Genomic DNA, 15,948 nt, shown 5'->3' on the forward strand with positions numbered 1-15,948 from the left:
TTAATGCCTCTTAAAACGAAGCAAGCAAGCAAGCAAATGAACAAAAGCACCTCTTTTCATGCTTCACTGGCCATAGCTCATATATGATCATGTCAAAATAACAGAGATATATTGAGTTGCATGTAGTATTCTTATAGGTCAGAAATATTTGACGGTGAGTAGAATTAACTATCACAGCTGATATGTTACTAAAGGCACTGGGGAAGAATTTCAGCTTTTGAACGGCTTATGACTTTGACTGATGAAAGAAACATATATGAAAACAATAATATGGCAAAGTCAGTAAAATTGAAACATCTCAAAGAAATCCCCAGGAAGAATTGATACAATGAGGTGACTAATGATTTGAACCCACTATGACCGTCCTACTTAATAGTTAGTTGCATGGCAATGTCCATGAGAAACTTACTCACATGGGTGACTCAGGTTTTTCAGGTTTTTCATTCCAAAGAGTGGAGTGACCAATTAATGCTTTCCAAGTAGTTATTCAGTCACATGTATGCAAAATCATATGTGAAACATTCTTAAACAGTAATGTTTTATTAATGAGAGCAAACTATTGATTCATAGAGTTATCACAAAGGATCTTGGGTGACAACAATTTCCAGACTAAGGTGAGTTGACCGTATTTAGCAAATGAGAATTGAGAAGAAAATGAAGAGAGTCTAAGAGCTGCACTGTGATTATAGAGGGGCGGTTGATAAAGAAGAAAACCTGGTGGTGTTATCAGGGGGTTATGGAAAATTTTTCTTTTAGGGCAAGCCAGATCCCATGGAAAATTTTACACATGACGTTTCAAATTGGCGTATAGGAAATCAACTTAACAGAAGTGTGTGTGTGTGAAGCATTGGGAAAGTGACAGTATAGAGAGGGAGCTGTCTGTATAACAAGAGGAAATGGTAGGAGAAAGAACAGCAGATCTAGAAGATGCTTTACCTAATAGGAAAGCATAGAGTTTATTTAACTGTGGTTAACTGGTTGTAAAGAAATTACGAGAAATGCTGACGAGAAAAATACTAGAGCTATCTAGTATTTTATGCTTCAATACTTAAACACAACATGGCATGCTAAAGTTGCCCGGTTACTGTAACTTAATTTCCAATCCTCAGTTGATATTTCACAGCCCCACATAGTGCCCAGATGCAGCTCTCCTTGTACCTTGATGCTATTCTAAAAGTCAGAAGGAGCTTATTAAATCATGTTGACTTGTCTATTCCTTGGAGGAAATACTGAGTAAGTGGCCATTCAATAAATATAACAAAAGCTATGAATGAATTAAAAACTAGTGTATCCAGTGAAGCCTATCAGTTAGGAGTGAAGAGCCAATGTGAATGGAATTTACAGCAGCGTTTACTCCATGCTTATAAACATAACAATAACCGGTCTCACTGGTAGGTAGATGACCTATGGCTGCTGCCAACAACTGTATTTAAAGCTGCTTTCAATTAGAAAGTTGAAGTTTCAATGTGAAGTTTAAACATGGATTTATAGAACATTTTAATGGCAGACCTGTGTAGTCGCAGGATGGCCTTCAACTAAATTATGGATTAACTTAGGGAATGAAATGTTCTAGAGTCTGCTTTGGCCAGCAGGGGACTGAAGACAAAGTCTAGGCACTATGCTTCTAGAAAACTCGTGATGGTTGAATTGTTGAGCATCTAAGTGAACATGAAAGAAGAGGTACACATTTTTGAAGCCTCATACCTATAACAAAAAGAAGACTCTGGTTTGAGGGTTGTGTTGAACACACTATTTAAGAGCCCCAAACAGATTTTCTTGGTGAGAGAAACAAGTTGACATCTCTCTGTTTGATTTCTCTTTGATAAAGGAAGCTCTCTTCAGATATTTTCTTGCTTTGTAGCTGACAAACTGAAGGCCGGTTTGCTAACTCTTCTGTTAAGATTAGCATAAGTAGTCACAGAAAACAGTCTGATATTCCTACGAAGGGTGAAAGTATATACATAATCAATGATCCGCATGGATTGAAGAATATCTAAGTGTGTCTGAAATCATAAGCCCTTCAGCTGGAGAACAGTGGATAATTCTTTAGCATTTACTCGATTTCTGAATGTTTCTGCTTCCTAAGCTTCTGTCATTATTTTCCTTTTTCTTATAAATGCAGTTTTTTTTTTATTCTCCATTGAACATTAGAGGTTGGTTGCTTTCTTCTCTCTGATGTATGATCTGGAAAAACAATGATGGTTAGTGTTCTGTCACCTCCCAGACTCCTAGAGTAGTATAGTTTTCTGTTCTTTAAAAATGAAGAGTTCCTTGTCAATGACCTAACCCTGCTTGGATTTCTCTCTCCTGTTCATTCTGTCTTCAAAATCAGGGCTGTCTTCTCTGATAGGTTCCTCATGTTCTCATAGGCACATATTTAAATTTCCAACATACTTCAGGCTCTGGCTTCTATATCCAATTTAAATGAGTGAGCTGCTGTAATTTTTGTGATCTTAAGCTCATTCATTTAGTATAGTCTGTCTTTTTCAGAGTACCTGGGGTAACATGCCTTGACTTCATGGGAACATTCTCGGTCGATCAACACTATCAGTTTAATTGTTTATTGCTAATATAGTCATTTCTCTTTCTCATTCTCTCTCCCTCCCCACTCCCCTCCCTCTTTCTGTTCTTCTCCCACTTTCTCCTCCCTCGCCTTCTCCCTGTTCCTTCCCCCACCCCTGGAGTCTCTCAGAAGAGCATCATACAATCAGGTGACCTTGTAACTCTCATTCTTTTGTGTCAACTCTTCAAGTGCTGGGGTTCTAGGATATGCTGCAATGTCCAGTTTATAGGGAACTGAGGACTTCACGCACCCTAGGCAAGTCCAATACCAATCGAACTGCATCCAAATTCCCTTTATCTTTTAAATGGTGGCACGATATAAGCAAGCATACACATGGGAATACATCGACAGAATACGTGAATATGTGCAGAAAATGAGTAATGTTCTTGAATCATTTAAATACGCAGAGTAGTGACGTGCTGTCATTTTCCAGGTGTGAATGGAAACTTATAGGTTATTAGCCATACTTTGGCTAACACCATTTTTTGGTTTAGCTTTCAGCCAAGCATTGAGCCTAGGCATATTTTTTCTAGTTCTTCAATAGGAAGAAGGACACTTATGGTCCCTACTGTCTGTCTTGCTTCAAGATTTTGTATGGCCAGAATACTTTCTCTCTCTTTTCTTTCTTTCTTTGCTTCTTTCTCTCTTTGCTTCTTTCTTTCTTTCTTTCTTTCTTTCTTTCTTTCTTTCTTTTTCTGAAATTAAACTATAATTACATCATTTCCCCTTTCTTTTCCTCCCTTCAATCCCCCCATATATCCTTTCTTGTTTCTTTTCAAATTCATGAACTTGTTCATTGTTACCTGCACACCCACATATACAAGTATATATACATATACACACAAACATGCATACAAAATATGTATATATACATATATATGTAATAATATACACATGTGCATGATTAATTGGATTTCTAATATTTAAACCATAACTAAGAAGCCAATGTGGTATAAACCTGTAATTCCATCCACTTGAGAGGATGAGTCAGGTGGATCAAAAGTCAAAGGCAGTCCAGGCGATTTAGTGAGATCTTTTCTCATCCTAAAATGTAAGAAGCAGGGCACATAGTTCAATGATACAGAACTAGATAGTCATGTTCAAGGCCCTAGGTCCAGTCCCCATAAATCGAAAAACAAAGAAAATAAAAACCAACAATATAAAGTAAAGGACAAAATGTATGACTCCAAGAATATTTCAATGGATGGGTAGAGTCAATGGAGGAGTGCAGAGAACGGCCGGAGCTAAGTTTTCCAGGAGAGTGAATAAATGACTCCATAGCAGTCCCAGACTCCAACTTCATTTTCCAGTTCACAGCAGAGAGCAGATTAACCATTGAATCATTCAGTGTTTTCATTATATTATTTGAATGTTAACTACATGTTGCATACCAGATTCATCTGGATATAATGTCTATGTTGTATATGTATATGTAGTACATGTCTATGATATATATGATTATGTATATATGTATACTCAACTAGAGATACACATATAGGTATCAATGAAGTCTCTGTGAGAAAGTAATAGTGCCCATGTCAATGTTCTCCTCATTACTGAGACCCTTCCCTTCATCAACCGAGAAAAGAAAAAGTTAGAAATATATTAAACAAAGTGGGGTATTGCTGTAGTCCTAATGAACTGTCATTTTAGGATAAAATCCAGGGGAGAGTTTGTTTCTTCTACCTATATGTGTGGCATATTCTGTCAATATTTTTGTTTCTTTTGGTTATACTTCTCCTTCTCCTTCTCCTCTTTCTCTTCCTCCTTCTTCTCCCAGAACCATTCTTACAAGTGAAATGTGAAATTTTGGTCCCAATGTGTACAGCAATTGCACAAATATTCTCTGACATCCATCATTCCTAAGAGAAATAACTTTGACAAATACTTGAGCATGAAAACCAATTACAGTGGAAAATGCTTAGTGCAATGGTTGCTTTTGTCTGGATTCCTCCTGGGTCTACATTATGGGTGCAGAAGCAGGGGAGCTTCACAGAACATTCACAGTTAACTTATGTCTTCTTTGCTTATTGCGAAAAATGTTTTCTCAACAGAGAACAAACCTTAAGATGTGGGCCAAAATAAATACCATAAGTATTCCTTAAGCAAAACTAAATTGTATACTGTGGCCTTGTACTTTGGTCTTGATTGGCTTTATTCTTTTCTGACACAACAACAGAAGTCTCCTGTCTGCAAACAGGCTGAGAAGGATGACCAGACCTGCTACACACAGCAGGATCTGGTGAAGGTGCAAGGAGGAGACTTAAGGCAGGGTAGAGAGTAACCCCACTTGCCTGAAGCCTCATGGATGTCAGGTTAGGATAGCATTTCCCAACCTCTTACCAAGATAATTCTGGTCCACAGAGTTCCATCACTGTTCATTACTGTCCGTCATATGCTATCATACCAGAAAGCAACCCTGTCCTAAGCAGAGAGGCCTTTTCCCCACAGTCGTCTATGAGATATTATATGGCCCATTTGTTTCTGTCACTCAGAAATGAAAGCATAATTTTCATATCTGCACAGGGAAAAGGGATAGTTAGACTTCCCAATGAATAAAAGGAAGTTTGTTCTCCAGAAGTCCCAGTGACCTATAGTTTCAAGATGGCAGTATATGGTTAAATTAGCTTTAGTTCCAGTTAAAAGCAGAATGAGAAAACTTCCCACCAGGAGTCCCAAAAGCTCTCAATTGCCATCCAAGGGTTTCTCATTGCAGGCAGCAGCAGGAGGGTCACCCCATGCCAGGCCTTCCATGAGGAGATGGCTGTCAGAAACAAAGGAGGAAAAAATAGAAACTCTGTTGCCTTTTTGAACAGTATACAGATATTGCTCTTTAGTCTATGTTTGGCTTCCATGATCTAAAGAATCTGTTTTTAAAACTATTATGCATTCTAAAATGTATTTCCATTAGTTTTATTTGAAAAGCTCCACACTCTAGGTTTCATATAAATTTCTGGCTACAGTAGGCAGAGGGCTGAAAATACCTGTTCTGTATCCTGACTGGCCCCATCTGTCCAAGCTTGGCAGGTCGGATGCCATGCTTCTGCTTTGTTATGACCCCACAGGAGGGGGCGATTTGAGAATGGCAGACAGGAGCTGACCACATAGACCACATCCAGCCCTTGCAGTTCTAAGTCACTATTTGTTTACTTCTTCTCACTGTTCATGGTTGTTCTTTTCTCTGTCTGGCAAGAAGAAACTATTTCTTCCGTCTGTCTGTTTGGGACCATTAGAATGTGAAATCCGACTCCCCCAAGGAGGGACCAGACACAGCAGACGGTGTGAACTGTAAGCCCCACCGCAGGCTTAGACAGAATGAGATCAAGTATCGTTGACATATGGTGGGAGGATTTTCTGGTCCTGATATTAGAAGTGTTAGCAAGGGGGTGTGTGGGGGCTGGAAAGAGGAGAAGGATGCAGGAAGGAGGTTTTTTGGTTACAGATAATTTGCTATTTGTGTATCTGAGCTTCAAATTTTCTTTTATGAAATACATTAAAAAGAATATGGCATTTGATTAAGATCCAACGGACAAGGGAAAAAACACGGTCAGAAATTATGATGGCAATTCTGTTGTGTGTTTTAGAACTTAGAAAGTGACAAATGAAGAAAAGAAAACCAGACTGATTAGCTAGAAGAATGAGCAGGGTGGATGGCATGGTCTGCCACTGTGCACCAGGGACTGGGAGGAGACTGACTGAGTAGACATTAGCAACTCTAAGGAGTGGATTTGAAGATGCTGAAAGCCACACGATGTTCACATGATCACTTAGGACTCAATGAGGCACAAAGAGACAGACAGCAAATACCAGTACAGCCACATCAGGACAGAGCCTACAGTGGCTCATTCTACTGAGTGAGTGTGCCTGCACAATTGTCAAGGAATCTCTAAGACGTTACAGAGCACATCCAGCTCCCCCTGTCTCTCCCCAGCTCTGTGCACATGAGAAAATGCACATACACACACACAGACACACATAGACACACACACACACACACACACACACACACACACACACGCACATACCTTTTTTGTTGTGGTTTGGTTTTTTGATTATATTCTAGAAAGAAATACACAAAAAGTAAAGATTTAAGATTTAGGTTCCCCTACTGAAGGAATCAGAGAAAGAACTGGAAGAGCTTGAAGGGGCTCGATACCCCAAAAGTACAACAATGCCAAGCAACCAGAGCTTCCAGGGACTAAGCCACTACCTAAAGACTATACATGGACTGACCCTGGACTCTGACCCCATAGGTAGCAATGAATATCCTAGTAAGAGCACCAGTGGAAGGGGAAGCCCTGGGTCCTGCTAAGACTGAACCCCCAGTGAACTAGACTATGCGGGGAGGGTGGCAATGGGGGGGAGGTTTGGGAGGGGAACACCCATAAGGAAGGGGAGGGGGGAGGGGGATGTTTGCCCGGAAACCGGGAAAGGGAATAACACTCGAAATGTATATAAGAAATACTCAAGTTAATAAAAAAAAAGATTTAGGTTCCCCGTACCCCACACCTAAGTTTTCCACAAAATTCTTAACACATGTAGAGATAATGAGGTAAAACTATAAATCTGCAAACCCATTTTACAAAATAATTGCACATGAATAGATATCAACAGTTTTCTAAATCCAAGTATCTCACTGAAACTTATAAGAAGTAGTTATTAGAATACACGTGGTGAGTCACAATCACTCATGTGTCCAAGCAAGGCAGCGAATGACTACTAATAGTGTGTTATAGATAACTTTTCTCAAGCTAGTCCCATGGTTTCTGTTGATGACAGTAGTAAATCTTTCCTACTGTTTCCAGTTCTATAGAATTTTTAGCCTTTAATTAAACTAGCTTTATTCTCTCCCAATTTTTATGTTTATGATAAACATACATATTTCCTCCTTTCAGGGTGGGTATTAGGACCCAATAGTTTTAAACTTAAATTGAGGCTTTAAAATCAATTTCTTTGTCTATTTTTATAAACTCTACTGACTTTATGCCTTCTTTCATCAAAATCACTATATTAGTAAGGAAACAGGATCATCTTTCAGTATAACACAACCTCAAGATGACAATTAGATCATTTTCTAGGTTTGACCCTTTCAAGGGTCACGGTTGGTATGGTGCTCACGAGTGCTATTTAAGAGATTTAATAGCCAATTCAGCAAAAGTTCCAACCAGTCAGAACTAAAAACCACCCACTAATGTTGAAGCTGTTGGGTCGCTGATGTAGCAGGTACTAACCGTGAGCTGCGACAATGACTGTGGTATACCAGCCTCTTGAAGAGGCCCTGGCTAGTCAGCCAGGTCACTCAGATATGTGGCTATTTCTCAATCAGTCTCCTTGCATTATTTCAAAATTGAGGTGACCTTGTATACATGTCATCCTTAAGTATATCTCTTAAGATCTTTTCTTTCCTTGGCTGAATTTTGGAACAATAGCAACACAGCATCATTTGGAACTTCTTAGATAGACATAATCTGGGCCCTGCCCCCAACCCACAAAACCAGGGTTCATTTTTACAGAATCTCCTGGTGAGATCTGTGTAATTTTAGTTTAAGAAAGTAGGGTAGCACCTACATCTGTCTCGTCAAGGGGTAGATAGGAGTTTCATTAGAAGTGTTTAGGTCAGACCACAGATTAAAAAGCCCTTTAGAAATATACGAGACTAGGGTTTGTCTTAGAAGAAACTACTTTGATCAGTTTGCAGGAGGACTCAGGTAGTTACAGCATCCTTTAGAACATCACTTGGTGACCATTTTATCCCTATAAGGTAAAGAGTAATTTCCATCTCCACCTGTTGTAATCAGAGCAAGTGTATATATTTTTCTCATTACAAATGGGTAGAAACTCATGGAAGATACCTATTAGGAAAGCTGACCACCTAACAGACAGGACACTTATGAAGAGACATTTACATGTTGTGGTTTATGCCAATTTTTACAACCACAAAAGCGAAAGAAATACATTGAAATCTGCTACTGTTTTAGTCTGATAGTTTCAGTAATGATGAAGGGTTTCTTTTACAATGAATATCTGACCTATGTCACACTTTCATCATAGGTCATTCATTCATTCTTCACTCATTAATTTAATATTTCATTCAGTACATGCATGTCTGCTACCATTAGCATGACTGGCAGGAGGGATCTAATTCAATGCCTCCAGTAAAGTCTGTTCTCTGCTGCCTTCCACTCTCAGGAAGAAAATGTGACCAATCCCTTATCTGTTCAAGCTGAAAGTGCAGGCAATACAAATTATAGCACAATATGTATGTATATATTCTTTAATAACAGAGAAACAATTATGTATTAGAGTGAAATTCCTACATAGCATAGATTTTGTCCTGTTTACCCAAGCATGCTCTGTCAGCTTCCTGAGATGAGATACAGAGACAATCTGCCCAGCATGCTGTCGGCCACACTCTATTCTTCTCAGGAACCTTCCACTGTCTGTAGGCGAAGAAAAAAAGGAATGTGTTTTTGCCAACACTAAGGAATCAACCAGCAAAACAAGTCACCTTAGATGTGAATTTCTGAGGCTCTGCAAACAGTGTATGGTCCCCAAAGAGGGAGCTGTCTTGCACTTGCAGATGGTGTCTAACGCTCTGAACTCCATGCAGGCATGCATTCTGCACACTTTTATTGGCAGTTTGCAGTGTGGGCTGAATTTTGAGAAATTCAGTAAAGTCAATTGAGAACTGCTTTTTACTCTCATGGTTTTAGAGCAGAGTACTTCTATTAAAACTTCAATGCACTATATTGTAATTAAACCTTTGTTTGTCTTTATTTCATCAACAAGGTTACAAATCTGAGAGTAAAGATACCTTTACCAAGGATGCCTATCCAAGTTAGTTCTCCAAGTTGGAGTTCCAAAGACCATATCTTTTATACAAATACAGTTGTTATTAGTGACTATGAACTAGTCGAAGATACCTAAAGCCACTACTTGATCTCAGCATATTAATTCACACTGACAACATTTTCTCATATGTAGTGTGGATCTGAAGATACAAAAATCCATCAGTAATCCAGATAAAAGAAAATCCAGCAATTCTATTGTCGAAGATGGGTAAGGGGTGTGAAAGGCGACAGAGTCATGTGACAAATTCTGGTAATCAGACTCTGCAGACCAGATCAGGGTGCAGATCTGAATTTACTGTGCAGTGTATAAACTTATATACGGTGTTTGAGCTAAGTCCAAGCTCCTAAATGCTCGGCCAGTTGTATCTCACCACACTGTTAAACTGGCCCAATGAAAGCCCTGACTGATGAGGTAATCAGAAGGAGGTGGAGGTGGGGGTGTGTGAACATCATCATCTGTTAGGACTTTTGTGAAGATAAGGGAAACAACCACCTCCCTGACTGTGGTTGCTTTTTGCTGTCTCATCAGTATTCCAGACAGGAGCCATCTTAGATTTAATGCCATGAACAGCAGCATGTCAGGACTCTGAGGAGTCATAGGAGCCTGTGGCACCTCGCTCTCCATCCCACTTTTTCTTTCACAAGGTTGACCTCTACATCCCTCATAGTGTATTTTCTTGAGGAACAACTAATTTTCTTTCTTATTTATAAAATGACACCCAAATACCAAAAATTCCTATAAAATGACTATGTGATGAACTCACCCAGCCTTCCTCTTTTGTCGTCTCCCGGCATTACATTCTGTTATGATTACACTGGTTGCAATAACAGTTGTGGAACGTTACTTTAACTGCTATTTACTGAGGCCACTGAAGCTATCTGTACATATACAATGAATCCTTAGAATATCTGTAAGGGTTTCCTATATAAATAAGCTCCTGTTTTGCATATGCTTGGAGAATATTGGCACATTCCCAGATACTCTTAAAGAACAGGACTAGGATTCAACTTCTTTGTTGTGGCTGGGTAAGGAACAGTGGGCTCAGCTTTACTCAAAATAATATGGACTTTTAGCCTGCCAGTTTTCCTATCACTTAATTTTCTAGATGGAATATAAAAACTGTAGCCTATTCTTTTCTTCCTATGAGCATAGTTCAAGACATACATACAGAAATGTACAGAATGAAAGGCTATGTGTTTGTGGAAGTAGACTTATCTCAGAAGTCTAGATTTTGTTTTAAATATTCAGATGCTGTAAACGCCAGTTATGTGAAACAGGCTGAACATAGGACCAGAGGGGTTGGGGGTGCATTTTTAGTGCCAGTACTACTCTGTCCATTACTCACTTGTCACTTAGAAACAAATTAGTTCCTTTGTGGGCCTCAGTAGGAATATAGTAAAATGCATCTGAACATGCATTATAAATGTTAATGGCCTATACATCCTAGGACTTTTGCTAAGTTTTTCATGACAGGTAATGTGAATATATATATATATATATATATATATCACACACATTTATATATATATATATATATATATATGTGTAATGATTCTCTGCAAGCACACTAAGCATCCATTGCAAACTTGCAAAGTTGGTGTAGAAATAAGAGCATCTCCTTCACTTTACCCTCAGTCAGCAGCCCACTCAAACTCGTGCTGATTTTAATCTCTCAGTTCCCCCAGTGTTCTTCGTCTGTACACTCAGTGGCTGCTTCAACCTGTGACCTTTTTTACATAGACTCCAGCATCTTAGGTAACACCCTCCTAACCACTTCTTTCACATTATCTAGGTTCACATTGTAGCCAGAGTGGGATTTTTTCCGAAGGTAAGTGCTGAGATTATCCTTCCTTAATCACCACATAAGATGTCTGAAGGACATGCTGTCACCTTTGAGCTCTGCAGGGCATTTTCCTTATCCGAGATGCTCTACTCTCCCTTGACTCCTTCATGGTCCCTTATGCCTCATCCTTGAAAAGGCTGCACTTCTCATCATAAACCTGTAGCTGTGTGTTCTTCTGGCCTGGAAGATTCTTCTTGCCCTCCTTTGTTGGTTAACTCTCCCATCATGAATCCCTACTTCAAAGTTCTCTCTTGGTCTCAGAGTTGCATCTTAACTTTTTATTCTTTGCTGCACAGCTCCACATCTCTGTATGGGAGTTTTGGCATCTAGTTGAGGCTTTTCGCTTACCTTTGCATTTTCTCACAAAGGTGACTAACTGCTTAAATAAATGCTACTTGGCTAACTGAATGTAGAAATGAATGTAATGGATGTATGCTCCTATTTCACAACAGTCTTTTGATACGTTAACAAAGAAAAGACATAAGTGTAAATAAATACCGAAACTTTAATAATGAAACAGCTATAGGTGACATTTATTTCATATTTACTAAGTTTATAGCATTGTGACAAATATGCCCTTCAGAGCTATCTTAATCTCAGACATAGATATTTTTATGTAACACATTTATTACTGACTAGTATCTTGGCCTTTTTTCTGTTGTTATAACAAAGTGTTAGAAGTTAAATTTTATATATAAAAAGGTGGTCTACTTAGCTTACAGCTTCAGAAGCTGGAAAGCCAATGTCCACATACACATGAAGGTTGTGATGCCAACACACAGAAACTCTGTGTGCCAAACAAGCCATGACTCAAGTGTGCTGTTCTTCAAGCTGCTGGCAACTTCAAGGGCCTCCAGGATGTCAAACTGGGACAAGCTGATTAACAGCTGCCAGAGATTACAGCTGAGAGACAAATGTCTATGCTCAACCTCAACATTGTGGAAGCTTAAAGAATAATGATGTGACACTTGGTGACTTTTCTATAATCCTCCTGAAGGTCTGGCTGTCTTCATGAAAAACCTCTTCTATGGAAGTTCACAGCTGGAAATACCTCTATTTAAGGGCCATCTTCATTAAACAATGGGCCTTTAAAGTTATGTACTGTGCAAACATGAAGAGGGCCTCTTAGGCAAGGTTTTAGGTACCAGATTATCCGAAGGGATTTGTGCAGGGGCAGTTTAATCTTAATGAAGAATAAAAAGATCTTCCTATGCCAGAATATACAAAAGGCTCAACGTCTTCCCACACCTGTAGTTTAGCAGGTGCAGTGAAGCGAATGAGCATAAGTGTACCCTGGGCATGAACTCAGTGGACAAAGAAGTTAATAAATATGTTTCCCAACTCAGATTGAGAAAGCTGTTTTTTTTTCTTTTGAGCAGAGACTGTTCTGACTTTCTTATGTGGGGGAAGTCATCTCCTACTTCTAATAAAGCTTAAAGCCCTAGCCCCAATAAACTATCAACACCACTAGATTTTACGAAAGCAGCAATACAAAGGCTGTTTTCTGACATCTGAATCACACAGGACTTGGAATGTTTCCTAAGTTTAATTTTGCAGTTTGACAGTTGCTAATGTTTCTGGTTACACCCAGCATGGACTCTCTAGGGAACCTGGCTTTTCTTCAGCCTGTGTTTATCTGAATGAACTTTCCTACTTAGTACTCACATCTTTGTCTTTTCTTCCTTTGGTCAGCTCATTAACCTGGGATGGTGCAGAGCCCAGTGATGGAGAAAAAACAAGGAGTAGAAGAAGATGTTTAGACCAGTGATCAAGCAATAAGCAACATTTGTTCTTCCTTGGCTTTAACTACCTTTCAATACCATGCTGTGAGGCAGGTATCAAAGTTATTTGATGTAGAGTTGGGGAAGCTGGGGAACGGGGTGGAAGGCGTCTCCTCCTGACCTGTTATTTCCATCTTGGTCTTAGAATCGTTTCTGAGCCAGGTCAACCTAGGCTTAGAACAAGGACCAGTGCTGCACCTTCTATAAGCCTTGTTCCGGTGCCTGTTTCAAAAGAAGTATCCATGTATGGTAAGTAATAGAGACCTGTACCAGGAGATTGAAGACGATGAATCATATGAGTCATAACTAAAGCTCACAGTTGTTTTTAAACCAGTTCTCAGCTTTATTAATTACCATTACTTCTATACTCACAGTGCATTACTTCCTTTTTTACACTATAGTCATTCCCCTCATGACCCTACGTGGCGATGACTCACTGCTATAATACAGTGCTAGGCTACAGGTGGGAAGAACTGGCTCTAAGGCCAGCTCGCATGCCCTAGATAGTTTCACCGAGCCTCATATTAATCACACTTACATCTCAACAACTTAAGAATCTTGAACGTTTAATACTGACTTGTCCTTTGTCAATTGATACTCATTCTGTTCATAGATGATGTTGTCGAAGATGTATATGTGCATGTGTATATGTATACTGTGTGTGTGCCCCCTAGAACTTGAGTTACAGATGGTTATAGGTTGATACCTGGGTGCTGGGAATCAAATGTGTTGTCCTCTGAAAAGAACAAGTGTTCTAGTCACTGAGCCATCTTTCCTTCTATCCTCAAACTCTAATTTTTTTAAGACTTAATTCCTATTTCAGATTGATTTTTAAGTCTGATTGTTCAGCTGTTCCACAGACACAGACTTTTCTTTTTCCAACAACTTATCTTATCCATTCTCCTAGAACCTTTTTACTTACAGCACATTATTTCCCTGTTCATACAGTGGTTATTCACCTTCATGGCTATATATGGTAATGATACAGTGCTATGGTACATTGCTAGGCTACAGGTGGCAAAAACTGGCTCTAAGGCCAGGTCACATACCCTGGATGATTTCATGAAGCCTTATGCCTACAGCCTGCTCACTTATAAAGTAGCAGCATTGGTCATTCAAACCTCTGGAACCTCCCAGCACTAACATTTTATAGGCTTCAGGAAAGAAAACATTTAGTGAGCATTTTCACCTTACAAAGTGGAGTACAAGTCCTTCACATGCTTAATCTTTTAATCCATATAACAAACCTGTGGGGTTGGTATTGTTGCTCCCATTTTTAATTAATGAGCAAGTATGCTCAAAGGGATTATGCTGGCTGCCCTGTAGCATAGAACTAAATAGTTCTGGGCTTTGATCTAAATAAAAGACAGTTGAAGCATTATGCTTTCTAGAAAACCTCACTTGATCTTTTAGTCTGGCCTGAATTCCCAACCCAATGTTATAATAGCATTTAGTTCATTACATTGGAGTTAACCATATACAGTCTGATAGTCTTTCCTAACAATACACTTTCCTCTGGTAAAATGACCATATCTTTCTTCATATTTATAACATCAAAATTCATGAGTGATTCACGGGAGACATATCGAAGTTTTTAACCTGAACTAAGCTCATTATATCTTACTCTAAATTATTTTTATTGAGATGAATATTCCACTTCCACAGAACCTGGCTATTCTAGTCATCAAGTACTTTCAGCGTCTCCTATATTGATATGATTCTTTAGGAAAATACGTGATGCCCGGTTGATTGTTCTTCCTTTTCTGAAGCCAACATCTTCTCTGGGTACTTTTTCTATTGGGCTCCTTCACTCCACTCCTCTCATTTTCTCTACAAGTTATCTGAAACATGCTTGGATATTATATTAAGTTATTTCAGTAAGAAGCAATCTTGCTCTGAGAAAGCAGACAAATTTGGCTCCCAGAATCCCCTTCCCCAGTAAGCATTTCATGCCTGTGGCTATCTTTGCTGCAGCCATGGTGTTAGTGTAAAATTGTTAACTTGGAAGAAGAGAGTCACCTGGGAGATAGGCCTCAGGGCCTGGGTTAGGGAATTAGCTTTATTGTATTAATTGATGTGGGAGGACTTATATTAACTGTGCTTAGGAACATTCCCGGACAGAGGAAACTGGATTGTATACAGTGAGGAAAACAAGCTGAGCTTTAGGATTCATGTACCCTCGGTTCATTTTATGACAGTTGATTAATGTGACCAGATGCTTGCTGTCTTGGCTTCTCCACTGTGATGTTTCATGAACTGTCAACTATAGCACCAACCCTTTCTCCCTTAAGTTGCCTCTGTCAAGTATTTTATCACCACACAGGTAGCCAAGATGGCTCCATCTGATGTTACACCTCCTTCCTGGCATTCTCCATGTGCTTGCTTTTCTTACAGAAAAGAAGCAAACTGTGATGTCTGGCTCTTTGATGCAGGTCCAGTGGACAATTGTAAAGGTTGTGTGTGGGAGTGGAGCTTCAGCTGCATTTCTATGTTTTTTTTCCCTCTACTTAAAGACGGAAGCTTCGCAGAAAGAGAGACTGGCCTTCAAGACAGATAAGATGTCCTAGCTTTGGCTGCATACACAAGCTGAAAGACCACACTGCTGTTTTGCTGACTTCCAAACAATAAAAGCACTGTTCTACAGATTACCTTTCTACAGAGTATTTTAAGTAGCAGTTACTGGAAAAAAAGAAATACTGGTAGACTTTTATAATTTGAAGAAAATAAGCCCGAGGCCATCTTAAATGCTGTCGTGCACAGGGCCTTTACTTGTCAGATCGCTGCCTGATGAGAAGTCTTTCTCAGTTTTTCTAGGTTCGTTATGAAGAAGTTAATCACATTTGTGAACAAATGCCCAGCCTTTAACCAGAAGTGTCACCTCACGGAACTCTTTTGTGGTTGTTTGTTTA

The sequence above is a fragment of the Rattus norvegicus genome, chromosome 18 (genome assembly GCF_021556685.1).
Source record: "Rattus norvegicus strain SHRSP/BbbUtx chromosome 18, alternate assembly SHRSP_T2T, whole genome shotgun sequence".
NCBI lineage: Eukaryota > Metazoa > Chordata > Mammalia > Rodentia > Muridae > Rattus > Rattus norvegicus.